Genomic DNA, 5,990 nt, shown 5'->3' with positions numbered 1-5,990 from the left:
CAGAATTTCAATTGGAACTGCACTGAATCTATATAGCAGTTGTGGAAGTATGGCCATTTTCACTATGTTGATGCTTCCTACCCAGGAGCATGTGATGTCTTTCCATTTTCTGATATCATCTTCAATCTCTTTTCAGAGTGATATACTTTCCAGAGAAAAGGTCTTTGATTTCTTTTGTTAGGTTGATTCCTAGGGATTTCAGATTTTTGGATGCCATTGTGAAAGGAATTGTTTGCCCTATTTCTCTCTCAGTGAGTCTGTCATTCATGTAGAGGAAATCTATTGATATTTGTGTGTTGACCTTGTATCCAGCTACTTTATTGAATTTGGTTATTAAGTCTAGAAGACTTTTGGTGGAGTTCTTGTGGTCTTCTGATAGAGTATCATGTCATCTGCAAATAATGACAATTTGACTTCTTTGTTTCCTATCTTTATTCCTTTTATTTTTTTCTCTTGTCTAATTGCCATGGCTAATGTTTCCAAGACTATATAGAACAGGAGTGGTGATAGCAGACATCCTTGTCTTGTTCCTGATTTTAGTGTGAAGGATTTCAGTTTTTGACCCTTTAGTATGATGTTATTGGCTGCTGGTTTTTCATAAATGGCTTTTTACCAGATTGAGGTAGAGACTGTCTATTCCAATTTTTGCAGGGTTTTTAATCATAAATGCATGTTGGATTTCATCAAATCCTTTCTCTGCATCTATTGAGATGATCATATGGTTTTTGTCCTTGGCTCCGTTCATATAGAGTATTACAATTATTGATGTGTGGATGTTGAACTATCCCTGCATTCCAGTGATGAACCCCATGGGGTCAGGGTGTATAACACTTTCTGTGAAGAGTAGATCTTTCATGAAATGACAATTTTCACATTCTCTGATATTTTTAAAGGAAATATATATTTTTCACTTTCCAAACCTCAAGTGTCAAAAAGGTTCCAAGTATTCAAATTCAAGAATGTCATATTCAGACTGAACTCCCTCCACATTGCTCTTCCTAAATAGTTTATGTAGTTTGTAAATAGGCTGCTATAAAGGGAAAATTCATTTCCTACCATTACTGCTGTCAAAACAAGTTCACTTATTTAACTCTGTGAAGATAAAGCCTAAGAATACTATATTTGTCCTGGGCAACTCAAATAGCAGACTAGGAAGAATCCTGTAAAATGCAGGCTGACAAGCTGGGCACAGCTCAATCAGCTATGTGTATTTATTTCCTACCTACCAGACTTTATCACAAAGAAAAGCCCACAGGGAACCAGAGGATGGGGGATGCTATCATATCTAAACATTTGATCTCTTTTTTATACAGCTTAAGTTAAAATTTATTTATTTTTTATCCCACTAGTGAAACTTTTATTAGTAAAATAGTTTCTATATTCCTTATGTGCATTTGATTCTGAAGAGAGGTAATACAATTTTAGCTATTTCCATCATGTAGTATCATTACAACTACGAAAGTATGGAAAATAAAATCATTTTTTTAAAGGTACATCTTCTTGGTATGAAACAAATTATACACTGCTTCTCCTCAATTTAGACATATAATTTAAATATGAGCAATGTGTGAGCATTCTCTGTGTGCCTGTATTTCCCTCATGATTCTCTGAATTGGTATACTGTAGAAGACAACTAATTAAAATATAATGGCTAATTTATCCTCTTAGGTATGCTAGTCTGACAAAGTATCTATGTATATGAATATAAAATCACCTATTGAGTAACATGAATCTTTATAACATCAAAATCCTTGGGCAATATTGGGTATTTCATCATGAGGATAAAAGAGGAACACACTATATTTTTAGGGTACGGATACAGCCTAAGAGAAGAATTTACAGTATTCATTGAATATCACACTTTGTTCTTTAAGAATTTCAAACATAATAGAAACACATAAATAGGAACATCTTTTCAAAGCACCAATGTGAAAAGAGTCTCAACAATTTTGTGGGAATATTCATAATACAAACATTACTAGAAGCGAAGATCTTGCCCTACAAAGATAGCTTAGATGTACCATTCAAAAACAATTACACTGGAGAAGAGCCTAGTGCAGTGCTTGGAAGTGTATCGGTAAGAGCAGCGGTGATGCAGGGGCCTGGGGTTGACCTGTCTTACTTCCCATCCTTGCTGAGCCCACTCGAGCTGCAGCCATGTCCAGGGACAAGATGATTTTTGATCCTACTATGAGCAAGAAGAAAAAGAAGAAGAATCCCTTTATGTTAGAAGAGGAAGTGGATGCCCAGACAGAAGAAACCCAGCCCTCAGAAACAAAAGAAGTGGAGCCAGAACCAACTGAAGACAAAGATGTGGAAGGGGACAGTAAGAAGAAAGATGCTTCTGATGATCTAGATGACATGAATTTCTTTAATCAAAAGAAAAAGAAGAAAAAAACAGAAAAGATATTTGGTATTGATGAAGCTGAAGAGGGTGTAGAGGATCTTAAGACTGAAAGTGATATCCAAGAGCCAGCTGAACCAGAGGATGACCTAGATATTATGCTTGGCAACAAAAAGAAGAATGTCAAGTTCCCAGATGAGGATGAAATATTAGACAAAGAAGAAGCTTTAGAAGATGAAGACAGCAAAAAAGATGATGGCATCTCATTCAGTAACCAGACAGGCCCTGCTTGGGCAGGCTTGGAGAGAGACATCATATATGAGCTACTGAATTGAGTAGGGAAAAGAATTCAGATATGGTTTCTGGAGAAAAAAGAAAATTTGTCATGAAACCTCCATAGATCGTCCAAGTAGGAACCAAGAAAACTTCTTTTGTCAACTTTACAGATATCTGTAAACTATTGCATGGTCAGCCCAAACATCTCCTTGCACTTATACTGGCAGAATTGGGTACAAGTGGTTCTATAGATGGTAATAACCAACTTGTAATCAAAGGAAGATTCCAACAGAAACAGATAGAAAATGTCTTCAGAAGATATATCAAGGATTATGTCACTTGTCACACATGCTGATCACCAGACACAATCCTGCAGAAGGACATTTGGCTCTATTTCTTACAATATGAAACTTGTCATTCTTGATGATCTATTGCCAGTATCAAAACTGGCTTCCAGGCTGTCACAGGCAAGCAAGCACAGCTCCACGCAAAAACTAACTAATTTGCTAATCACCACTGATTTTGCAAAGCATGTTCTGAGGAATTGGCTGGACAGGTTTACCATCAGAGTGGATATACCACTGTATTAAAAACAAGATAAAAAAGCTGCCAAGTTCTTTGGCGAGTGGTTGGTTGATCTGAAATCCTTGCCGATGCTCAAGCTGTTGACATACTTATTGCCTACTTTAACAATTCTCAGAGAAACAAGATGGGGTAAGGAGGTGCTTTTTTAAAATCATTCATAGACTTCTGTAAAACACAAGATAAATTAAAGTTATTACAACAGTGAAAAAAATTACACTAGAAACACTGAGTGGAGAAAATGGATCACACATTGAAGAGAAGTTATGCTGAGTTTACTATGTTTTATAAGATTACTCCCTACCTTCATTTGTCTTCAGAATCACATTATGAAGTTAGAATTAAATGTTTGTAGAATGCTCACCTCTTCTCTAGGAATAAATGTGGCTTTTACTCCCTTATCTATGCAATGCTTTCATGAAAAGAAATTAATGAAATCATTGCATCTTAAAAATCTGAATACTTGGGGTTATGGTCTGGTTGATTCTATAATTTGGTGGTAGAAATAAATCCTTTATGAAGCTATCATTTAATTTTATGAGACAATAACCCCTATGAAGAAAATTGTATAATCTAAAGAATATGTAAAAAGCTTTTGTATTCAAATCTTTTTATTGTTTATGGCAGTCCTATACACTGAAATGAGTTCTTTCTTCTCCAACAATATATTTTGCCTTTTCTATACACTATTTTTCCAAGCTGTGCAAGGTTATTCTCCCTCGATTTATGAATTAAGTAGAAATAAATCTACCTAATCTTCTTTATCATATAGCTTTTTTATTAAAACCTTCCAAGTGAACCATTATTGACATTGAACAGTAATATTAAAATATAAACTATTTTGAGGAGATGGATAAGTCTTTTCTACATTTTCTCTTTAATACAATCATTCATTTAAAAAGCTCTGCAGCCTCAAATCCTGTCTGTACATTAGATATACTTGAGGACATTACTGAAATGACATGAACCCCATTGCAGAGAAATCCCCAAATCCCCGTACATGAAACTCTGGCATGATTATTGTAAAATTCTTCCTTGGAGGACAATAAAGTACAGACAAGTTTGATAATTACTTAGAGACCTCAAGAATACCTAGCTGATCAGGATGATTACAAATTAAGTGAAAATGTAGAGCTACTTGTCATATCTATGTTTCTCTCTACCTCATAACTGAGCTATGTGAAATCCAGTTCACTAGTATTTGTAATTATAAATCAGCATCAAAATTTAAAGTGTCCATGCATATAAATATTTCTAAATGAAAGGATACTTTACACCAACAGATCAGTAGAATCACAGACAAAGAATTTATTTACAATGATTTTTATCTAAATATTTCTGTCATTCATGTTCACAATCTACATGAATATATCTGAAGGAATACATGCATATCTAATGTTCAAAAACATCTAAATGTCTTATCTAAATGATTTCCAGAAAGTAAAACTCATGGAAGCCTCTTAGTACAGTTATCCTTGGGATAATGATTCTTTAACATAAAAAAAGAATCTTTATAGAATTTGTCCATTGTTAATATATTACCACTGCTACTAAGGACATGTTGCTCATCTGAATTATAAACAAAAGTCTATATACATTTTATGATTTATGACAGTTTTTCTTAATTTTTTTGAACCAGGGATTGAACTCGGGTCCTTGTTCTTGCAAGGCAGGCACAGTGCCACTGAACTAAATCCCCTGCCCTATGACACACTTTTGAGACTTCAAAATCTGAGTCACCAATTGAAACACTCCTCAATCTCTCAATATTAATGTGTATATTAAACAAAAATAAAATAATTTAAAAATACTAATTTGTTACAATGAATATGATAACGGTGATGTTTTACGATTGAATAAATAACACTAAGAATATAAAGTTTATTTTATATATAAAAATACGTTTCACTTTTCATTTAGATGATGACTTTCCTTCTATATTACCAATTAAAACAGGCTCTCTTCTTTGGGGCCATAGTTCACTGATAAGTAGATGCTGGCCTGACATGTATAAGGCCCTCCATTCAGACTCTAGCACTGCAAAACAAATCCTTTCTTGCAAGTAAGAAAAAAAAATTTACTGAGTTTCTATTTTGCATCTTTAAAGCTAATCTCCTGGGAACTTTGTGGGTCACCATACCACCACCTCCAGCACCAAGAAGCAGAGCTGCCCCCATCTATACAAGAGATGCAAACAGATTTCCAGGAGATTAAAAACTCCATTGAAATTTTATGCAGCAAAATGAGCCAATGTAAGGACAGAATTTCAGATATAGAAGATAAGATTGCAACTAGTGACCAGGAAAAGAAAAATTTCTTAAACTAGTAAGGGACCATGAGAAATCAATCAAGTAGCTACTAGATGATGTAAAGAAGAATAACATAAGACTGATTGGAGTCAATGAAGAAACAGGAAAGAGTGCAGATGACATAAAAAAAACTGTTCACAGAAGTGATGGCAGAAAACTTCCCAAGCAGGGGGAAAGAACTTGAGATACAGATAAGTGAGGTATATAGGACTCCAAATAGCCTTGATCAAAAAAAATCTACACATAGGCATATAATAGTTAGGATTCCAGAAATCCAACAGAAGATCAAAATTCTACAAGCAGTGAGACAAAAGAAACAAATCACATACAAAGGAAAGCCCATCAGAATCACAGCAGACTTCTCAATGCAAACCCTCAAGGCAAGAAGAGCTTGGAGTGATGTATTTCAAGCCCTAAAGGAAAACAGCCTCTAACCCAGATTGATATACCCTGCAAAAGTATCTTTCAAAATTGATGGA

The 5,990-nt window shown here is 34.6% G+C and overlaps 1 pseudogene; it reads left to right on the top strand.

Annotated features, from left to right (window-relative positions):
• The first annotated feature begins 2,130 nt into the window (after positions 1 to 2,130).
• Positions 2,131 to 3,122, top strand: LOC101701525 (eukaryotic translation initiation factor 2 subunit 2 pseudogene; annotated as a pseudogene).
• The last annotated feature ends 2,868 nt before the right edge of the window (positions 3,123 to 5,990 follow it).

This window comes from Heterocephalus glaber, unplaced genomic scaffold, assembly GCF_053883595.1.
Source record: "Heterocephalus glaber isolate CG9 unplaced genomic scaffold, H.glaber_assembly_v1.0 deba00001429, whole genome shotgun sequence".
Classification (NCBI taxonomy): domain Eukaryota; kingdom Metazoa; phylum Chordata; class Mammalia; order Rodentia; family Bathyergidae; genus Heterocephalus; species Heterocephalus glaber.
The sequence above is the reverse complement of the archived record's forward strand: the minus strand, read 5'-3'. Positions and strand labels throughout refer to the sequence as shown.